A 27,524-nucleotide genomic window follows, 5' to 3' on the forward strand; every position below is an offset into this window, starting at 1 on the left:
ACTATCTGTATAAACATGGAAATAACCGCACCGCTATCTTTATAAACATGGAAATATCTACACTGCTATCTGCATAAACATGGAAATATCCACACCGCTATCTGTGTATACATGGAAATGTCTACACCGCTATCTGTATAAACAGGGAAATATCTACACCGCCATCTGTGTAAACATGAAAATATCTACACCGCCATCCCTATAAACATGGAAATATCTCCACCGCCATCTGTATGAACATGGAAATATCTACACCGCCATCTCTATAAACGTGGAAATATCTACACCGCTATCTGTATGAACTTGGAAATATCTACACGGCTCTCTGTATAAAATTGAAATTATCTACACCATTATCTCTATAAACATGGAAATATCTACACCGCTATCTGTATAAACACGGAAATATCTACACCGCTATCTGTATAAACATGGAAATAACTTCACCGCTATCAGTATAAACATGGAAATATCTACAACGCTGTCTCTATAAACTTGGAAATAACTACACCACTATCTCTGTAAACATGGAAATACCTAGACCGCCATCCCAATAAACATGGAAATATCTACACCACCATCTGTATAAACATGGAGATATCTATACCGCTATCTGCATAAACATGGAAATATCTACACCGCCATCTCTATGAACATGGAAATATCTACACCGCCATCTGTACGAACATGGAAATATCTATACCGCCATCTGTATGAACATGTAAATATTTACACCGCCATCTGTATGAACATGGAAATATCTACACCGCTGTCTGTATGAACATGGAAATATCTACACCGCTATCTGTATGAACATAGAAATATCTACACCACTATCTGTATGAACATGCAAATATCTACACAGCTATCTGTATATCAATGGAAATATCTACACCGCTATCTCTATTAGCATGGAAATAACTACACTGCTATCTGTATAAACATGGAAATTTCTACACCGCCACCTGTATGAACATGGAAATATCTACACTGCCATCCGTACAGAGATGGAAATATCTACACCGCCATCTGTATGAACATGTAAATATCTTCACCGCCATCTGTATGAACATGGAAATATCTACACCGCTAAATGTATGAACATGGAAATGTCTACACCGCTAACTGTATGAACATGGAAATATCTACACCGCTATCTGTATGAACATGGAAATATCTACACCGTTATCTGTATGAACATAGAAATATCTACACTGCTATCTGTATGAACATGGAAATAGCTGCACCGCTATCTGTACGAATATGGAAATATCTACACCGCTATCTGTATGAACATGCAAATATCTACACAGCTATCTGTATATCAATGGAAATATCTACACCGCTATCTCTATAAACATGGAAATAACTACACTGCTATCTGTATAAACATGGAAATATCTACACCGCCACCAGTATGAACATGGAAATATCTACACTGCCATCCGTACAAACATGGAAATATATACACCGCCATCTGTATGAACATGTAAATATCTTCACCGCCATCTATATGAACATGGAAATATGTACACCGCTAAATGTATGAACATGGAAATGTCTACACCGCTATCGGTATGAACATGGAAATATCTACACCGCTATCTGTATGAACATGGAAATATCTACACCGCTATCTGTATGAACATGGAAATATCTACACCGCTATCTGTATGAACATGGAAATATCTACACCGCCATCTGTATCAACATGTAAATATCTACACCGCCATCTGTATGAACATGGAAATATCTACACCGATAACTGTATGAACATTTAAATATCTACACCGCTATCTGTATGAACACGGAAATATCTACACCGCTATCTGTATTAACATGGAAATATCTACACCGCTATCTGTATGAACATGGAAATATCTACACCGCTATCTGTATGCACATGGAAATATCTACACCGCTATCTGCATGAACATGCAAATATCTACACAGCTATCTGTATATCAATGGAAATATCCAGACTGGTATCTCTATAAACATGGAAATAACTACACTGCTATCTGTATAAACATGGAAATGTCTACACCGCCATCTCTATGAACATGGAAATATCTACACCGCCATTTGTATGAACCTGGAAATATCTACACCGCCATCTCTATGAACATGGAAATATCTACACCGCCATTTGTATGAACATGGAAATACCTACACCGCCATCTGTATGAACATGGAAATATCTTCACCGCCATTTGTATGAACATGGATATATGTACATCGGCATCTTGATGAACATGGAAATATCTACACCGTAATCTGCATGAACATGGAAATATCTACACAGCTATTTGAATATACATGGAAATATCTACACAGATTTCTCTATAAATATGGAAATAACTACATCGCTATCTCTATAAACTTCGAAATATCTACACCGCCATCTGTATGAACCTGGAAATACCTACACCGCTATCTGTAAGATCATGGACATATCTACACCGCCATCTGTATTAAGATGGAAATATCTACACCGCTATCTGTATAAACATGGAAATATCTGCCCAATTATCTGTATAAACAAGGAAATATCCGCACCGCTATCTGAATAAACATGGAAATATCCGCACCGCTATCTGTATAAACATGGAATTATCTACACTGCTATCTGCATAAACATGGAAATATCCACACCGCTATCTGTGTAAACATGGAAATGTCTACACCGCTATCTGTGTAAACATGGAAATATCTACACCGCCATCTGTGTAAACATGAAAATATCTACACCGCCATCCCTATAAACATGGAAATATCTACACCGTCCTCTGTATGAACATGGAAATATCTACACCGCCATCTCTATAAACGTGGAAATATCTACACCACTATCTGTATGAAATTGGAAATATCTACACTGCTCTCTGTATAAAATTGAAATTATCTACACTATTATCTCTATAAACATGGAAATATCTACACTGCTATCTGCATGAACATGGAAATATCTACACTGCTATCTGTATAAACATGGAAATATCTTCACCGCTATCTGTATAAACATGGAAATATCTACAACGCTGTCTCTATAAACTTGGAAATAACTACACCACTATCTCTTTAAACATGGAAATATCTAGACCGCCATCTCTATAAACATGGAAATAGCTACACCACCATCTGTATAAACATGGAATTATCTATACCGCTATCTGCATAAACATAGAAATATCTACACCGCCATCTCTATGAACATGGAAATATCTAAACCGCCATCTGTACGAACAAGGAAATATCTATACTGCCATCTGTATGAACATGTAAATATCTACACCGCCATCTGTATGAACATGGAAATATCTACACCGCTAACTGTATGAACATGGAAATATCTACACAGCTGTCTGTATGAACATGGAAATATCTACACCGTTATCTGTATGAACATAGAAATATCTACACCGCTATCTGTATGAACATGGAAATAGCTACACCGCTATCTGTACGAACATGGAAATAGCTACACCGCTATCTGTATGAACATGCAAATATCTACACAGCTATCTGTGTATCAATGGAAATATCTACACCGCTATCTCTATTAACATGGAAATAACTACACTGCTATCTGTATAAACATGGAAATATCTACACCGCCACCTGTATGAACATGGAAATATCTACACTGCCATCCGTACAAACATGGAAATATCTACACCGCCGTCTGTATGAACATGTAAATATCTTCACCGCTATCTATATGAACATGGAAATACCTACACCGCTAAATGTATGAACATGGAAATGTCTACACCGCTATTGGTATGAACATGGAAATACCTACACCGCTATCTGTATGAACATGGAAATATCTACACCGCTATCTGTATGAACATGGAAATATCTACACCGCCATCTGTATCAACATGTAAATATCTACACTGCCATCTGTATGAACATGGAAATATCTACACCGATAACTGTATGAACATTTAAATATCTACACCGCTATCTGTATGAACATAGAAATATCTATACCGCTATCTGTATGAACATGGAAATATCTACACCGCTATCTGTATGAACATGGAAATACCTACACTGCCATCCGTACGAACATGGAAATATCTAAACCGCCATATGTATGAACATAAAAATATCTACACCGCTAACTGTATGAACATGGAAATACGTACACCGCTATCTGTATAAAAATGGAAATATCTACACTGCCATCTGTAAAAACATGGAAATATCTGACCCACTATCTGTATTAACATGGAAATATCCGCACCGCTTTCTGTATAAACATGGAAATATCTACACCGCTATCTGGATAAACATGGAAATATCCACACCGCTATCTGTGTAAACATGGAAATGTCTACAGCGCTATCTGTGTAAACATGGAAATATCCACACTGCCATCTGTGTAAACATGAAAATATCTACACTGCCATCTCTATAAACATGGAAATATCTACACCGCCATCTGTATGAACAAGGAAATATCTACACCACCATTTCTATAAACGTGGAAATATCTACACCGCTATCTGTATGAACTTGGAAATATATACACTGCTATCTGTATAAAATTGGAATTATCTACACCACTATCTCTATCAACATGGAAATATCTACACCGCTGTCTGAATAAAAATGGAAATATCTACACCGCTATCTGTATAAACATGGAAATATCTTCAACGCTATCTGTATAAACATGGAAATATTTACAATGCTGTCTCTATAAACATGGAAATATCTGCAATGCTGTCTGTATAAACTTCGAAATAACTACACTACTATCTCTGTAAACATGGAAATACCTAGACCGCCATCTCTATAAACATGGAAATATCTACACCACCGTCTGTATAAACATGGAAATATCTACACCGCTAAATGTATGAACATGGAAATGTCTACACCGCTAACTGTATGAACATGGAAATATCTACACCGCTATCTGTATGAACATGGAAATATTTACACCGTTATCTGTATGAACATAGAAATATCTACACTGCTATCTGTATGAACATGGAAATAGCTGCACCGCTATCTGTACGAACATGGAAATATCTACACCGCTATCTGTATGAACATGCAAATATCTACACAGCTATCTGTATATCAATGGAAATATCTACACCGCTATCTCTATAAACATGGAAATAACTACACTGCTATCTGTATAAACATGGAAATATCTACACCGCCACCAGTATGAACATGGAAATATCTACACTGCCATCCGTACAAACATGGAAATATATACACCGCCATCTGTATGAACATGTAAATATCTTCACCGCCATCTATATGAACATGGAAATATCTACACCGCTAAATGTATGAACATGGAAATGTCTACACCGCTATCGGTATGAACATGGAAATATCTACACCGCTATCTGTATGAACATGGAAATATCTACACCGCTATCTGTATGAACATGGAAATATCTACACCGCTATCTGTATGAACATGGAAATATCTACACCGCCATCTGTATCAACATGTAAATATCTACACCGCCATCTGTATGAACATGGAAATATCTACACCGATAACTGTATGAACATTTAAATATCTACACCGCTATCTGTATGAACACGGAAATATCTACACCGCTATCTGTATTAACATGGAAATATCTACACCGCTATCTGTATGAACATGGAAATATCTACACCGCTATCTGTATGAACATGGAAATATCTACACCGCTATCTGTATTAACATGGAAATATCTACACCGCTATCTGTATGAACATGGAAATATCTACACCGCTATCTGTATGAACATGGAAATATCTACACCGCTATCTGTATGAACATGCAAATATCTACACAGCTATCTGTATATCAATGGAAATATCCAGACTGGTATCTCTATAAACATGGAAATAACTACACTGCTATCTGTATAAACATGGAAATGTCTACACCGCCATCTCTATGAACATGGAAATATCTACACCGCCATTTGTATGAACCTGGAAATATCTACACCGCCATCTCTATGAACATGGAAATATCTACACCGCCATTTGTATGAACATGGAAATACCTACAGCGCCATCTGTATGAACATGGAAATATCTACACCGCTTACTGTATGATCATGGAAATATCTGTACCGCTATCTGTATGAAGATGTAAATATCTACACCGTTATCTCTATGGACATGGAAAAATATACACCGCTATCTGTATGAACATGGAAATATCTACACAGCTATCTGCATATACATGGAAATATCTACACAGATTTCTCTATAAATATGGCAATAACTACAGCGCTATCTCTATAAACTTCGAAATACCTACACCGCCATCTGTATGAACATGGAAATATCTACACCGCCATCTGTAATAAGATGGAAATATCTACACCGCTATCTGTATAAACATGGAAATATCTCCACCACTATCTGTATAAACATGGAAATAACCGCACCGCTATCTGTATAAACATGGAAATATCTACACCGCTATCTGCATAAACATGGAAATATCCACACCGCTATCTGTGTAAACATGGAAATGCCTACACCGCTATCTGTGTAAACATGGAAATATCTACACCGCCATCTCTGTAAACATGAAAATATCTACACCGCCATCTCTATAAACATGGAAATATCTACACCGCCATCTGTACGAACATGGAAATATCTACACCGCTATCTGTATGAACATGGAAATATCTACACCGCTATGTGTATGAACATGCTAATATCTACACAGCTATCTGTATATCAATGGAAATATCTACACTGCTATCTCTATAAACATGGAAATATCTACACTGCTAACTGTATAAACATGGAAATATCTACAACGCCATTTGTATGAACATGGAAGTATATACACCGCCACCTGTATGAACATGGAAATATCTACACTGCCATCCATACGAACATGGGAATATCTACACTGCCATCTGTATGAACATGTAAATATCTACACCGCCATCTGTATGAACACGGAAATATCTACACCGCTAACTGTATGAACTTGGAAATATCTACACCGCTATCTGTATGAAAAAAGAAATATCTACACCGCTATCTGTATGAACATGGAAATATCTACACCGCTATCTGTATGAACATGGAAATATCTACACCGCTATCTGTATGAACATGGAAATATCTACACCGCTATTTGTTTGAACATGGAAATATCTACACCGCTATCTGTATGAACATGCAAATATCTACACAGCTATCTGTATATCAATGAAAATATCTACACTGCTATCTCTATAAACATGGAAATAACTACCCTGCTATCTGTATAAACATGGAAATATCTACACCGCCATCTCTATGAACATGGAAATATCTACACCGCCATTTGTTTGAACATGGAAATATCTACACCGCCTTCTCTATGAACATGGAAATATCTACACCGCCGTTTGTATGAACATGGAAATATCTACACCGCCATCAGTATGAACATGGATATATCTACACCGCCATCTCTATAAATGTGGAAATATCTACACCGCTATCTGTATGAAGTTGGAAATTTCTACACTGCTCTCGGTATAAAATTGAAATTATCTACAACACTATCTCTATAAACATGGAAATATCTACACTGCTATCTGTATAAACATGGAAATATCTACACCGCTATCTGTATAAACATGGAAATATCTTCACCGCTATCTGTATAAACATGGAAATATCTACAGCGCTGTCTCTATAAACTTGGAAATAACTACACCACTGTCTCTATAAAGATGGAAATATCTAGACTGCCATCTCTATAAACATGGAAATATCTACAACACCATCTGTATAAACATGGAAATATCTATACCGCTATCTGCATAAACATGGAAATATCTACACCGCCATCTCTATGAACATGGATATATCTATACTGCCATCTGTATGAACATGGAAATATTTACAAAGACATCTGTACGAACATGTAAATATCTACACCGCCATCTGTATGAAAATGGAAATATCTACACCGCTATCTGTATGAACATGCAAATATCTACACAGCTATCTGTATATCAATGGAAATATCTACACTGCTATCTCTATAAACATGGAAATAACTCCACTGCTATCTGTATAAATATGGAAATATCTACACCGCCACATGTATGAACATGGAAATATCTACACTGCCATCCGTACGAACATGGAAATATCTACACTGCCATCTGTATTAACAGGTAAATATCTACACTGCCATCTGAATGAACATGGAAATACCTACACCGCTAACTGTATGAACAGGGAAATACCTACACCGCTATCTGTATGAACATGGAAATATCTACACCGCTATCTGTATGAACATGGAAATATCTACACCGCTCTCTGTACGAACATCTAAATATCTACACCGCTATCTGTATGAACATAGAACTACCTACACCGCTATGTGTATGAACATGCAAATATCTACACAGCTATCTGTATATCAATGGAAATATCTACACTGCTATCTCTATAAACATGGAAATATCTACACTGCTATCTGTATAAACATGGAAATATCTACACCGTCATTTGTATTAACATGGAAATATCCACACCGCTAACTCTATGAATATGGAAATATCTACACCGCTATCTGAATAAACATGGAAATATCTACACCGCTATCTGAATAAACATGGAAATATCTACACCGCTATCTGTATGAACATGCAAATATCTACACAGCTATCTGTATATCAATGGAAATATCTACACTGCTATCTCTATAAACATGGTAATAACTGCACTGCTACCTGTATAAACATGGAAATATCTACACGGTCATCTCTATGAACATCGAAATATCTACACCGACATTTCTATGAACATGGAAATATCCACACCGCTATCTGTGTAAACATGGAAATGTCTACACCGCTATCTGTGTAAACATGGAAATATCTACACTGCCATCTGTGTAAACATGAAAATATCTACACTGCCATCCCTATAAACGTGGAAATATCTACACTGCCATCTGTATGAACATGGAAATATCTACACCGCCATCTCTATAAACGTGGAAATATCTACACCGCTATCTGTATGAACTTGGAAATATCTACACTGCTCTCTGTATAAAATTGAAGTTATCTACACCACTATCGCTATAAACATGGAAATATCTACACTGCTATCTGTATAAACATGGAAATATCTTCACCGCTATCCGTATAAACATGGAAATATCTACAACGCTGTCTCTATAAACTTGGAAATAACTACACCACTATCTCTGTAAACATGGAAATATCTAGACCGCCATCTCTATAAACATGGAAATATCTACACCACCATCTGTATAAACATGGAAATATCTATACCGCTATCTGCATAAACATGGAAATATCTCTACCGCCATCTGTATGAACATGTAAATATCTACACCGCCATCTGAAAGAACATGAAAATGTCTTCACCGCTAACTGTATGAACATGGAAATATCTACACCGCTATCTGTATGAACATGGAAAAATCTACACCGTTATATGTATGAACATGGAAATATCTACACCGCTATCTGTATGAACATGGAAATATCTACACCGCTATCTGTACGAACATGGAAATATCTACACCGCTATCTCTATGAACATGCAAATATCTACACAGCTATCTGTATATCAATGGAAATATCTACAATGCTATCTCTATAAACATGGAAATAACTACACTGCTATCTGTATAAACATGGAAATATCTACACCGCCACATGTATGAACATGGAAATATCTACACCGCAATCCGCATGAACATGGAAATATCTACACCGCCATCTGTATGAACATGTAAATATCTGCACCGCCATCTGTATGAACATGGAAATATCTACACCGCTTACTGTATGAACATGGAAATATATACACCGCTATCTGTATGAACGTGGAAATATCTACACCGCTATCTGTATGAACATGGAAATATCTACACCTCCATCTGTAGGAACATGGAAATATCTACACCGCCATCTGTATGAACATGAAAATATCTACACTGCCATCTGTAAGAACATGGAAATATCTACACCGCTAACTGTATTAACATGGAAATATCTACACCGCTATCTGTATGAACGTGGAAATATCTACACTGCAATCTGTATTTCAATGGAAATATCTACACTGCTATCTCTATAAACATGGAAATAACTACACTGCTATCTGTATAAACATGGAAATGTCTACACCGCCATCTCTATGAACATGGAAATATCTACAACGCCATTTGTATGAAAATGGATATATCTACACCGCCATCTCTATGAACATGGAAATACCTACACCGCCATTTGTATGAACATGGAAATATCTACACCGCCATCTGCATGAACATGGAAATATCTACACCGCCATCTCTATAAACGTGGAAATATCTACACCGCTATCTGTATGAACTTGGAAATATCTACACTGCTCTCGGTATAAATTGAAATTATCTACACCACTATCTCTATAAACATGGAAATATCTACACCGCTATCATCTGTATAAACATGGAAATATCTACACCGCTATCTGTATACACATGGAAATATCTTCACCGCTATCTCTATAAACATGGAAATATCTGCAACGCTGTCTCTATAAACTTGGAAATAACTACACCACTGTCTCTATAAAGATGGAAATATCTAGACTGCCATCTCTATAAACATGGAAATATATACAACACCATCTGTATAAACATGGAAATATCTATACCGCTATCTGCATAAATATGGAAATATCTACACCGCCATCTCTATGAACATGGAAATATCTACACTGCCATCTGTATGAACATGGAAATATTTACAAAGCCATCCGTACGAACATTTAAATGTCTACACCGCCATCTGTATGAACATGGAAATATCTACACCGCTATCTGTATGAACATGCAAATATCTACACAGTTATCTGTATATCAATGGAAATATCTACACTGCTATCTCTATAAACATGGAAATAACTCCACTGCTATCTGTATAAATATGGAAATATCTACACCGCCACATGTATGAACATGGAAATATCTACACTGCCATCCGTACGAACATGGAAATATCTAGACCGCCATCTGTACGAACATGGAAATATCTACACCGCTATCTGTATGAACATGGAAATATCTACACCGCTATCTGTATGAACAGGGAACTACCTACACCGCTATCTGTATGAACATGGAAATATCTACACCGCTATCTGTATGAACAGGGAAATATATACACCGCTATGTGCATGAAAAGGGAAATATCTACACCGCTATCTGTATGAACATGGAAATACATACACCGCTATCTCTATGAACATGGAAATATCTACACCGCTATCTGTTTGAACATGGAAATATCTAAACCGCTATGTGTATGAAAAGGGAAATATCTACACCGCTAACTGTATGAACATGGAAATATCTACACCGCTATCTCTATGAACATGGAAATATCTACACCGCTATCTGTTTGAACATGGAAATATCTAAACCGCTATGTGTATGAAAATGGAAATATCTACACAGCTCTCCGCATATACATGGAAATATCTACACAGCTATCTCTTTACACATGGAAATAACTACACCTCTATCTATGTGAACATGGAAATATCTTCACTGCCATCTGTATGACCATGGATATATCTACAGAGCCATCTGGATGAACATGGAAGTATCTACACCGCTATCAGTATGAACATGGAAATATCTACACCGCTATCTGTGTAAACATGCATACATCTTCACCGCTATCTGTATAAACATGGAAATATCTACACCGCTATCTGTGTAAACATGCATACATCTTCAGCGCTCTCTGTATAAACATGGAAATATCTACACAGCTATCTTTATGAACATGGAAATATCTACCCCGCTAACTGTTTGAACAGGGAAATATATACACTGCTATCTGCATGAAAATGGAAATATCTACACAGCTATCTGCATATACATGGAAATATCTACACAGCTATCTCTTTACACTTGGAAATAACTACACCGCTATCTGTACGAAATTGGAAATATCTACACCGCCATCTGTATGAACATGGAAATATCTGCACCGCCATCTATATGAACATATAAATATCTACACCGCCATCTGTATTAAGATGGAGATATCTACACCGCTATCTGTATAAACATGGAAATATCTACACCGCTATATGTATAAACATGGAAATATCTACACCGCTATCTGTATAAACATGGAAATATCTACACCGCTACCTGTATAACCATGGAAATATCAGCACCGCTATCGGAATGAATATGGAAATATCTACACCGCCATCTTTATGAACATGGAAATATCTTCACCGCCATCTGTATGAACATGGATATATATACACAGCCATCTGTATGAACATGGAAATATCTACACCGCTATCTGTATGAACATGGAAATGTCTACACCGCTATCTGTATCAACATGGAAATATCTTCACCGCCATCTGAATGAACATGGATATGACTACACAGCCATCTGGATGAACATGGAAATATCTACACCACTATCTGTATGAACATGGAAATATCAACACAGCTATCTGTGTAAACAAGCATAAAACTTCACCGCTGTCTGTATAAACATGGAAAAATCTACACCGCTACCTGTATAAACATGGAAATATCAGCACCGCTATCTGTATGAACATGGAAATACCAGCCCCTCTACCTGTATGAACATGGAAATATCTACACCACTATCTGTATGAACATGGAAATATCTATACCGCTATCTGTATGAACATGGAATTATCTTCTTCGCCATCTGTATGAACATGGATATGTCTACACAGCCATCTGGATGATCATGGAAATATCTACACCGCTATCTGAATGAACATGGAAATAGATACACCGCTATCTGTATGAAAATGGAAATAGCTACACCAATATCTGTATGAACATGGAAATATCTACACCGCTATCTGCATGAACATGGAAATATCTTCACCGCCATCTGTATGAACATGGATATATCTTCGCAGCCATCTGGATGAACATGGAAATATCTACACCGCTATCTGCATGAACATGGAAATAGCTACACCGCTGTCTGTATGAACATGGAAATATCTACACCAATATCAGTATGAACATGGAAATATCTACACCGCTATCTGTACGAACATGGGAATATCTTCACCGCCATCTGTATGAACATGGAAATATCTACACAGCTATCTGTATGAACATGGAAATATATACACCGCTATCTGTGTAAACATGCATACATCTTCACAGCTATCTGTATAAACATGGAAATATCTACACCGCTATCTGTATGAACATGGAAATATCTACACCGCTATCTGTATGAACATGGAAATATCTACACCGCTATCTGTATGAACATGGATATATCTACACAACCATCTGTATGAACATGGAAATATCTACACCACTACCTGTATGAAAATGGAAATATCTACACCGCTATCAGTATGAACATGGATATATCTACACAGCCATCTGGATGAACATGGAAATATCTACACCGATATCTGTATGAACATGGAAATATCTACACCGCTATCTGTATGAACATGGAAATAGCTACACCGCTATCTGTTTGAACATGGAAATATCTAAACCGCTATCTGCAAGAAAATGGAAATATCTACACCGCTATCTCTATCAACATGGAAATATCTACACCGCTATCTGTTTGAACATGGAAATATCTACACCGCTATCTCTATGAACATGGAAATATCGTCACCGCCATCTGTATGAACATGGATACGTCTACACAGCCATCTAGATGAACATGGAAATATCTACACCCCGATCTGTATGAACATGGAAATATCTACACCGCTATCTGTGTAAACATGCATTCATCTTCACCGCTATCTGTATAAACATGGAAATATCTACACCGCTATCTGTATGAACATGGAAATATCTACACCGCTATCTGCTTGAACATGTAAATATCTAAACTGCTATCTGCATAAAAATAGAAATATCTACACAAATATCTGCATATACATGAAAATATCTACAAAGCTATCTCTTTACACATGGAAATAACTACACCACTATCTCTATAAACATGGAAATATCTACACCGCCATCTGAATGAACATGGAAATATCTACACCGACATCTGTATGAACATATAAATATCTACACCGCCATCTGTATTAAGATGGAGATATCTTCACCGCTATCTGTATAAACTTGGAAATATCTACACTGCTATCTGTATGAAAATGGAAATATCTACACCGCTATCTGTATAAACATCGAAATATCTACACCGCAACCAGTATAAACACGGAAATATCAGCACCTCTATCTGTATGAACATAGAAACATCTACAACTCTATCTCTGTGAACATGGAAATATCTTCACCGCTATCTGTATGAACATGGAAATAGCTACAACGCAATCTGTATGAACATGGAAATATCTACACAACTATCTGTATGAACATGGAAATATCTACACCGCCATCTGTATGAACATAGAAATATCTACACAGCCATCTGGATGAACATGGAAATATCTACACCGCTATATGCATGAACATGGAAATATCTACACCGCTATCTGTGTAAACATGCATACATCTTCACCGCTATCTGTATAAGCATGGAAATATCTACACCGCTATCTGTATGAACATGGAAATATCTACACCGCTATCTGTTTGAAAATTTAAATATCTAAACCGCTATCAGTATGAACATAGAAATATCTACACCGCTATCTGTATGAACATGGAAATATCTACACCGCTATCTGTATGAACATGGAAATAACTTCACCGCCATCAGTATGAACATGGATATATCTACACAGCCATCTGTATGATCATGGAAATATCTACACCGCTATATGTATGAACATGGAAATATCTACACCGCTATCTGTATGAACATGGAAATACCTTCACCGCCATCTGTATGAACATGGATATATCTACACAGCCATCTGGATGAACATGGAAATATCTGCACTGCCATCTGTATGAACATATAAATATCTACACCGCCATCTGTATTAAGATGGAGATATCTTCACCGCTATCTGTATAAACTTGGAAATATCTACACCGCTATCTGTATGAACATGGAAATATCTACACCGTTATCTCTATGAACATGGAAATATCTACACCGTTATCTCTATGAACATGGAAATATCTACACCGCTCCCTGTATAAACATGGAAATAACTACACCGCTATCTCTATGAACATGTAAACATTTACAACGCTGTCTGTGTAAACATGGAAATACTTACACCATCTGTATAAACATGGAAATACCTACACCGCTACCTGTATAAACATGGAAATATCAGCACCGCTATCTGTATGAACATGGAAATATCAGCCCCTCTATCTGTATGAACATGGAAATATCTACACCGCCATCTCTATGAACATGGAAATATCTACACCGCTATCTGTTTGAACATGGAAATCTCTAAACCGCTATCTGCATGAAAATGGAAATATCCACACAGCTATCTGCATATACAAGGAAATATCTACACAGCTATCTCTTTACACATGGAAATAACTACACCGCTATCTGTATGAACATGGAAATATCTTCACCGCCATCTGTATGAACATGGATATATCTTCACAGCCTCCTGGATGAACATGGAAATATCTACACTGCTATATGTATGAACATGGAAATATCTGCACTGCTATCTTTATGAACATGGAAATACATACACCGCTATCTGTATGAACATGGAAATAGCTAAACCGCTATCTGTATAAACATGGAAATATCTACACCGCTATCTGTATGGACATGGAAATATCTTCACTACCATCGGTATGAACGTGGATATATCTACGCAGCCATCTGGATGAACATGGAAATATCTACACCGATATCTGTATGAACATGGAAATATCTACACCGCTATCTGTATGAACATGGATATATCTACACAGCCCTCTGTATTAACATGGAAATCTCCACACCGCTATCTGTGTAAACATGCATACATCTTCACCGCTGTCTGTATAAACTTGGAAATATCTACACCGCTATCTGTATGAACATGGAAATATCTACACCGCTATCTGTTTGAAGATGGAAATATATACACCACTATCTGCATGAAAATGGAAATATCTACACAGCTATCTGCATATACACGGAAATATCTAGACATCTATCTCTTTACACATGGAAATAACTACACCGCTATCTGTATGAACATGGAAATATCTACACCGCCATCTGTATGAACATGGAAATATCTGCACCGCCATCTGTATGAACATATAAATATCTACACCGCCGTCTGTATTAAGATGGAGATATCTACACTGCTATCTGAATAAACATGGAAATATCTACACTGCTACCTGTATAAACATGGAAACATCAGCACCGCTATCTGCATAAACATGGAAATATCAGCACCGCTATCTGTATGAACATGGAAATATCTACACCGCTATCTGTATGAACATGGAAATATCTCCACCGCTATCTGTATGAACATGGAAATATCTACACCGCTATCTGTATGAACAAGAAAATATCTACACCGCTATCTGTTTGAACATGTAAATATCTACACCGCTATCTGTATGAAAATGGAAATATCTACAAAGCTATCTGCATATACATGGAAATATCTACACAGCTATCTCTTTACACATGGAAATAACTACACCGCTATATCTATAAACATGGAAATATCTACACCGCCATCTGTATGAACATGGAAATATCTTCACTGCCATCTGTATGAACATATAAATATCTAAACCGCCATCTGTATTAAGGAGATATCTACACCGCTATCTGTATAAACATGGAAATATCTACACCGCTATCTGTATAAACATGGAAATATCTACACCCCTATCTGTATAAAAATGGAAATATCAGCACCGCTATCAGTATGAACATGGAAATTTCTGCACCGCCATCTGGATGAACATGGAAATATCTACACCGCTATCTGTGTGAACATGGAGATATCTACAACGCTATCTGTATGAACATGGAAATATCTACACCGCCATCTGTATGAACATGGAAATATCTGCACCGCCATGTGTATGAACATATAAATATCTGCACCGCCATCTGTATTAAGAAGGAGGTATCTACACCGCTATCTGTATAAACATGGAAATATCTACACTGCTATCTGTATAAACATGGAAATATCTACACCGCTATCTGTATAAACATGGAAATATCTACACCGCTACCTGTATAAACATGGAAATATCAGCACCGCTATCAGTATGAACATGGAAATATCTACACCGCTATCTGTATGAACATGGAAATATCTACACCGCTATCTGTATGAACATGGAAATAACTTCACCGCCATCTGTATGAACATGGATATATCTACACAGCCATCTGTATGATCATGGAAATATCTACACCGCTATATGTATGAACATGGAAATATCTACACCGCTATCTGTGTGTACATGGAAATATCTTCACCGCCATCTCTATGAACATGGATATGTCTACACAGCCATCTGGATGAACATGGAAATATCTACACCGCCATCTGTATGAACATGGAAATAACTGCACTGCCATCTGTATGAACATGTAAATATCTACACCGCCATCTGTATTAAGATGGAGATATCTTCCCCGCTATCTGTATAAACTTAGAAATATCTACACCGCTATCTGTATAAACATGGAAATACCTACACCGCTACCTGTATAAACATGGAAATATCAGCACTGCTATCTGTATGAACATGGAAATATCTACACCGCAATCTCAATGAACATGGAAATATCTACACCGCTATCTGTATGAACATGGGTATATCTACACAGCCATCTGGATGAACATGGAAATATCTACACCGCTATCTGCATGAACATGGAAATATCTGCACAGCTATTTGTGTAAACATGCATACATCTTCACCGCAATCTGCAAAAGCATGGAAATAGCTACACCGCTATCTGAATGAACATGGAAATATCTACACCGCTATCTGTTTGATCATGGAAATATCTAAACCGCTATCAGCACGAAAATGGAAATATCTACACCGCTATCTGCATATACATGGAAATATCTACACAGTTATCTCTTTACACATGGAAATAACTACACCGCTATCTGTATGAACATGGAAATATCAACACAGCCATCTGTATGAACATGGAAATATCCGCACCGCCATCTGTATGAACATATAAATATCTACACCGCCATCTGTATTAAGAAGGAGATATCTACACCGCTATCTGTATAAACATGGATATATCTACACCGGTCTCTGTATAAACATGGAAATATCTACACTGCTACCAGTATAAACATGGAAATATCTAAACCGCTACCTGTATAAACATGGAAATAGCACCGCTATCTGTATGAACATGGAAATATCAGCCCCTCTATCTGTATGAACATGGAAATATCTACACCGCTATCTTTATGAACATGGAAATATCTACACCGCTATCTGTTTGAACATGGAAATATCTTAACCGCTATCTGCATGAAAATGGAAATATCCACACAGCTTTCTGCGTATACATGGAAATAACTACACAGCTATCTCTTTACACATGGTAATAACTACACCGCTATCTGTATGAACATGGAAATATCTACACCGCTATCTGTATGAACATAGAAAAATCTACACCGCTACCTGTATGAACATGGAAATATCTACACCGCTATCTGTATGAACATGGAAATATCTACACCGCTATCTGTATGAACATGGAAATATCTACACCGCAATCTGAACATGGAAATATCTACAGCGCCATCTGTATGAACATGGAAATATCTGCACCGCCATCTGTATGAACATATAAATATATACACCACCATCTGTATTAAGATGGAGATATCTATACCGCTATCTGAATAAACATGGAAATATCTACACCGCTATCTGTATAAACATGGAAATATCTACACCGCTACCTGTATAAACATGGAAATATCAGCACCGCTATCTGTATGAACATGGAAATATCTACACCGCTATCTGTATGAACATGGAAATATCTACACCGCTATCTGTATGAACATGGAAATATCTACAAAGCTATCTGAATGAACATGGAAATACCTACACCGCTATCTGTTTGAACATGTAAATATCTACACCGCTAACTGCATGAAAATGGAAATATCTACAAAGCTATCTGCATATACATGGAAATATATACACAGCTATCTCTTTACACACGGAAATAACTACTCCGCTATATTTATAAACATGGAAATATCTACACCACCATCTGTATGAACATGGAAATATCTGCACCGCCATCTGTATGAACATATAAATATCTACACCGCCATCTGTATTAAGAAGGAGATATCTACACCGCTATCTGTATAATCATGGAAATATCTACACCGCTGCCTGTATAAACATGGAAATATCAGCACCGCTATCTGTATGAACATGGAAATATATACACCGCTTCCTGTATGAACATGGAAATATCTACACCGCTATCTGTATGAACATGGAATTATCTACACCGCTATCTGTATGAACATGGAAATATCTACACCGCTATCTGTATGAACATGGAAATATCTACACCGCTATCTGTATGAACATGGATATAACTACACAGCCATCTGGATGAACATGGAAATATCTACACCGCTATCTGTATGAACATGGAAATATCTTCACCGCCATCTGTATGAACATGGATATGTCTACACAGCCATCTGGATGAACATGGAAATATCTACACCGCTATCTGTATGAACATGGAAATATCTACACCGCTATCTGTGTAAACATGCATACATCTTCACCACTATCTGTATGAACATGGAAATATCTACACCGCTATCTCTATGAACATGGAAATATCTACACCGCTCTCTCCATGAACATGGAAATATCTACACCGCTATCTGTTTGAACATGGAAATATCTAAAACGCTATCTGCATGAAAATGGAAATATCTACACAGCTATCTGCATATACATGGAAATATCTACACAGCTATCTCTTTACACACGGAAATAACTACACCGCTATATGTATGAACATGGAAATATCTGCAACGCCATCTGTATGAACATGGATATATCAACACAGCCATCTGGATGAACATGGAAATATCTACACCGCTATCTGTATAAACATGCATTCATCTTCACCGCTATCTGTATAAACATGGAAATATCTACACTGCTACCTGCATGAACATGGAAATATCTACACCGCTATCTGAACATGGAAATATCTACACCGCTATCTGCATGAAAATGGAAATATCTACACAGCGATCTGCATATACATGGAAATATCTACAAAGCTATCTCTTTACACATGGAAATAACTACAGCACTATCTCTATATACATGCAAATATCTACACTGCCATCTGTATGAACATGGAAATATCTGCACCGACATCTGTACGAAGATATAAATATCTACACCCCAATCTATATTAAGATGGAGATATCTACACCGCTATATGTATAAACATAGAAATATCTACACCGCTATCTGTATAAACATGGAAATATCTACACCGCTATCTGTATAAACATGGAAATATCTAAACCGCTACCTGTATAAACATGGCAATATAAGCACCGCTATCTGTATGAACACGGAAATATCTACACCGCTATCTCTATGAACATGGAAATATCTACACCGCTACCTGTATGAACATGGAAATAGCTACACCGCTATCTGTATGAACATGGAAATATCTACACCACTACCTGTATGAACATGGAAATATCTACACCGCTATCTGTATGAACATGGATATATCTACACAGCCATCTGGATGACCATGGAAATATCTACACCGCTATCTGTATGAACATGGAAATATCTACACCGCTATCTGTGTAAATATGCATACATCTTCACCGCAATCTGTATAAACATGGAAATATCTTCACCACTATCTGAATGAACATGGAAATGTCTACACCACTGTGTTTTTGAACATGGAAATATCTACACCGCTATCTGCATGAAAATGGAAATATCTACAGAGCTATCTGCATATACATGGAAATATCTACACAGCTATCTCTTTACACATGGAAATAACTACACCGCTATCTGTATGAACATGGAAATATCTACACCGCCATCTGTATGAACATGGAAATATCTGCACCGCCATCTGTATGAACATATAAATATCTACACGGCCATCTGTATTAAGATGGAGATATCTACACCGCTATCTGTATAAACATGGAAATATCTACACCGCTATCTGTATAAACATGGAAATAACTACACCGCTATCTGTATAAACATGGAAATATCTACACCGCTACCGGTATAAACATGGAAATATCAGCACCGCTATCTGTATGAACATGGAAATATCAGCCCCTCTATCTGTATGAACATGGAAATACCTACACCGCTATATGTATGAACATGGAAATATCTACACCGCTATCCGTATGAACATGGAAATATCTACAACGCCATCTGTTTGAACATGGATATATCTACACAGCCATCTGGATGAACATGGAAATATCTATACCGCTATCTGTATGAACATGGAAATAGCTACACCGCTATCTGTATGAACATGGAAATATCTACACCACTATCTGTATGAACATGGAAATATCTACACCGCTATCTGTATGAACATGGAATTATCTTCACCGCCATCTGTATGAACATGGATATATCTGTACAGCCATCTGGATGAACATGGAAATATCTACACCACTATCTGTATGAACATGGAAATAGCTACACAGATATCTGTATGAACATGGAAATATCTACACCGCTACCTGTATAAACATGGAAATATCAGCACAGCTATCTGTATGAACATGGAAATATCTACACCGCTATGTGTATGAAGATGGAAATATCTACACCGCTATCTGTATGAACATAGAAATAGCTACACCGCTATCTGTATGAACATGGAAATATCTACACCACTATCTGTATGAACATGGAAATATCTACACCGCTATCTGTATGAACATGGATATACCTACACAGCCATCTGGATGAACATGGAAATATCTACACCGCTATCTGTATGAACATGGAAATATCTACACCACTATGTGTGTAAACATGCATACAACTTCACCGCTATCTGTATAAACATGGAAATATCTACGCCGCTATCTGTTTGAACATGGAAATATCTACACCGCTATCTGCATGAAAATGGAAATATCTACAGAGCTATCTGCATATACATGGAAATATCTACACAGCTATCTCTTTTCACATGGAAATAACTACACCGCTATCTGTATGAACATGGAAATATCTGCACCGCCATCTTTATGAACATATAAATATCTACACGGCCATCTGTATTAAGATGGAGATATCTACACCACTATCAGTATAAACATGTAAATATCTACACCGCTATCTGTATAAACATGGAAATAACTACACCGCTATCTGTATAAACATGGAAATATCTACACCGCTACCTGTATAAACATGGAAATATCAGCACCGCTATCTGTATGAATATGGAAATATCAGCCCCTCTATCTGTATGAACATGGAAATACCTACACCGCTATCTGTATGAACATGGAAATATCTACACCGCTATCCGTATGAACATGGAAATATCTACAACGCCATCTGTTTGAATATGGATATATCTACACAGCCATCTGGATGAACATGGAAATATCTACACCGCTATCTGTATGAACATGGAAATAGCTACACCGCTATCTGTATGAACATGGAAATATCTACACCACTATCTGTATGAACATGGAAATATCTACACCGCTATCTGTATGAACATGGAATTATCTTCACCGCCATCTGTATGAACATGGATATATCTGTACAGCCATCTGGATGAACATGGAAGTATCTACACCGCTATCTGTATGAACATGGAAATAGCTACACAGCTATCTGTATGAACATGGAAATATCTACACCGCTATCTGTATGAACATGGAAATATCTTCACCGCTATCTGAATGAACATGGAAATGTCTACACCGCTATCTGTTTGAACATGGAAATATCTAAACCGCTATCTGCATGAAAATGGAAATATCTACACAGCTATCTGCATATACATGGAAATATCTACACAGCTATCTCTTTACACATGGAAATAACTACACCGCTATCTGTATGAACATGGAAATATCTGCACGGCCATCTGTATGAACATATAAATATCTACACCGCCATCTGTATTAAGATGGAGATATCTACACTGCTATCAATATAAACATGGAAATATCTACACCGCTATCTGTATAAACATGGAAATATCTACACCGCTACCTGTATAAACATGGAAATAACAGCACCGCTACCTGTATAAACATGGAAATATCAGCACCACTATCTGTATGAACATGGATATATCTATACCACTATCTGTATGAACATGGAAATATCTACACCGCTAGATGTATAAACATGGAATTATATTCACTACCATCTGTATGAACATGGATATGTCTACACAGCCATCTGGATGAACATGGAAATATCTACACCGCTATCTGTATGAACATGGAAATAGCTACACCGCTATCTGTATGAACATGGAAATATCTGCACCGCCATCTTTATAAACATATAAATATCTACACCGCCATCTGTATTAACATGGAGATATCTACACCGCTATCGGTATAAACATGGAAATATCTACACCGCTATCTGTATAAACATGGAAATATCTACACCGCTATCTGTATGAACATGGAAATATCTACACCGCTATCTGTATGAACATGGAAATATCTACACCGCTATGTGTATGAACATGGAAATATCTACACCGCTATATGTATGAACATGGAAATATCTACACCGCTATCTGTTTGAACATGGAAATATCTACACCGCTGTCTGCATGAAAATGGAAATATCTTCACAGCTATCTGCATATACATGGAAATATCTACACAGCTATCTCTTTACACATGGATATAACCTCACCGCTATCTCTATAAACATGGAAATATCTACACCGCTATCTGTATGAACATGGAAATATCTGCACCGCCATCTGTATGAACATATAAATATCTACACCGCCATCTGTATTAAGAAGCAGATATCTACACCTCTATCTGTATAAACCTGGAAATATCTACACCGCTATCTGTATAAACATGGAAATATCTACACCTCTATCTGTATAAACATGGAAATATCTACACCGCTACCTGTATAAACATGGAAATATCAGCACAGCTATCTGTAAGAACATGGAAATATATACACCGCTATCTGTACGAACATGGAAATATCTACACCGCTATCTGTATGAACATGGAAATAGCTACACCGCTATCTGTATGAACATGGAAATATCTACACCACTATCTGTACGAATATGGAAATAACTACACCGCTATCTGTATGAACATGGATATATCTACACAGCCATCTGGATGAACATGGAAATATCTACACCGCTATCTGTATGAACATGGAAATATCTACACCACTATGTGTGTAAACATGCATACATCTTCACCGCTATCTGTATAAACATGGAAATATCTACACCGCTATCTGTTTGAACATGGAAATATCTACACCGCTATCTGCATGAAAATGGAAATATCTGCAGAGCTATCTGCATATACATGGAAATATCTACACAGCTATCTCTTTTCACATGGAAATAACTACACCGCTATCTGTATGAACTTGGAAATATCTGCACCGCCATCTTTATGAACATATAAATATCTACACGGCCATCTGTATTAAGATGGAAATATCTACACCACTATCAGTATAAACATGGAAATATCTACACCGCTATCTGTATAAACATGGAAATAACTACACCGCTATCTGTATAAACATGGAAATATCTACACCGCTACCTGTATAAACATGGAAATATCAGCACCGCTATCTGTATGAACATGGAAATATCAGCCCCTCTGTCTGTATGAACATGGAAATACCTACACCGCTATATGTATGAACATGGAAATATCTACACCGCTATCCGTATGAACATGGAAATATCTACAACGCCATCTGTTTGAACATGGATATACCTACACAGCCATCTGGATGAACATGGAAATATCTACACCGCTATCTGTATGAACATGGAAATAGCTACACCGCTATCTGTATGAACATGGAAATATCTACACCACTATCTGTTTGAACATGGAAATATCTACACCGCTATCTGTATGAACATGGAAATATCTTCACCGCTATCTGAATGAACATGCAAATGTCTACACCGCTATCTGTTTGAACATGGAAATATCTAAACCGCTATCTGCATGAAAATGGAAATATCTACACAGCTATCTGCATATACATGGAAATATCTACACAGCTATCTCTTTACACATGGAAATAACTACACCGCTATCTGTATGAACATGGAAATATCTGCACGGCCATCTGTATGAACATATAAATATCTACACCGCCATCTGTATTAAGATGGAGATATCTACACCGCTATCTGAATAAACATGGAAATATCTACACCGCTATCTGTATAAACATGGAAATATCTACACCGCTACCTGTATAAACATGGAAATATCAGCACCACTATCTGTATGAACATGGATATATCTACACCACTATCTCTATGAACATGGAAATATCTACACCGCTAGATGTATAAACATGGAATTATATTCACTGCCATCTGTATGAACATGGATATGTCTACACAGCCATCTGGATGAACATGGAAATATCTACACCGCTATCAGTATGAACATGGAAATAGCTACACCGCTATCTGTATGAACATGGAAATATCTGCACCGCCATCTTTATAAACATATAAATATCTACACCGCCATCTGTATTAACATGGAGATATCTACACCGCTATCGGTATAAACATGGAAATATCTACACCGCTATCTGTATAAACATGGAAATATCTACACCGCTATCTGTATGAACATGGAAATATCCACACCGCTATCTGTATGAACATGGAAATATCTACACCGCTATCTGTATGAACATGGAAATATCTACACCGCTATATGTATGAACATGGAAATATCTACACCGCTATCTGTTTGAACATGGAAATATCTACACCGCTGTCTGCATGAAAATGGAAATATCTTCCCAGCTATCTGCATATACATGGAAATATCTACACAGCTATCTCTTTACACATGGATATAACCTCACCGCTATCTCTATAAACATGGAAATATCTTCACCGCTATCTGTATGAACATGGAAATATCTGCACCGCCATCTGTATGAACATATAAATATCTACACAGCCATCTGTATTAAGAAGCAGATATCTACACCTCTATCTGTATAAACCTGGAAATATCTACACCGCTATCTGTATAAACATGGAAATACCTACACCGCTATCTGTATAAACATGGAAATATCTACACCGCTACCTGTATAAACATGGAAATATCAGCACAGCTATCTGTAAGAACATGGAAATATATACACCGCTATCTGTACGAACATGGAAATATGTACACCGCTATCTGTATGAACATGGAAATAGCTACACCGCTATCTGTATGAACATGGAAATATCTACACCACTATCTGTTCGAATATGGAAATAACTACACCGCTATCTGTATGAACATGGATATATCTACACAGCCATCTGGATGAACATGGAAATATCTACACCGCTATCTGTATGAACATGGAAATATCTACACCGCTATCTGTGTAAACATGCATACATCTTCAGCGCTACCTGTATAAACATGGAAATATCTACACCGCTATCTGTATGAACATGGAAATATCTACGCCGATATCTGTTTGAACATGGAAATATCTAAACCGCTATCTGCATGAAAATGGAAATATCTACACAGCTATCTGCATATACATGGAAATATCTACACAGATATCTCTTTACACATGGAAATAACTACACCGCTATCTGTATGAACATGGAAATATCTGCACCGCCATCTGTAAGTACATAGAAATATCTACTCCGCCGTCTGTATTAAGATGGAGATATCTACACCGCTATCTGTATAAACATGGAAATATCTACAACGCTATCTGCATAAACATGGAAATATCTACACCGCTATTTGTATAAACATGGAAATATCTACACCGCTACCTGTGTAAACTTGGAAATATCAGCACCGCTATCTGTATGAACATGGAAATATCTACACCGCTATCTGTATGAACATGGATATATATACACCGCTATCTGTATGAACATGGAAATATCTACACCGCTATCTGTTTGAACATGGAAATATCTACACCGCTGTCTGCATGAAAATGGAAATATCTACACAGCTATCTGCATATACATGGAAATATCTACACAGCTATCTCTTTACACATGGAAATAACTACACCGCTATCTCTATAAACATGGAAATATCTACACCGCCATCTGTATGAACATGGAAATATCTTCACAGCCATCTGTATGAACATGGATATGTCTACACAGCCATCTGGATGAACATGGAAATATCTACACCGCGATCTGTATGAACATGGAAATATCCACACCGCTATCTGTGTAAACTTGCATACGTTTCACCGCTATCTGTATAAACATGGA

This window comes from Gorilla gorilla, chromosome 5 (assembly GCF_029281585.2).
Source record: "Gorilla gorilla gorilla isolate KB3781 chromosome 5, NHGRI_mGorGor1-v2.1_pri, whole genome shotgun sequence".
Classification (NCBI taxonomy): domain Eukaryota; kingdom Metazoa; phylum Chordata; class Mammalia; order Primates; family Hominidae; genus Gorilla; species Gorilla gorilla.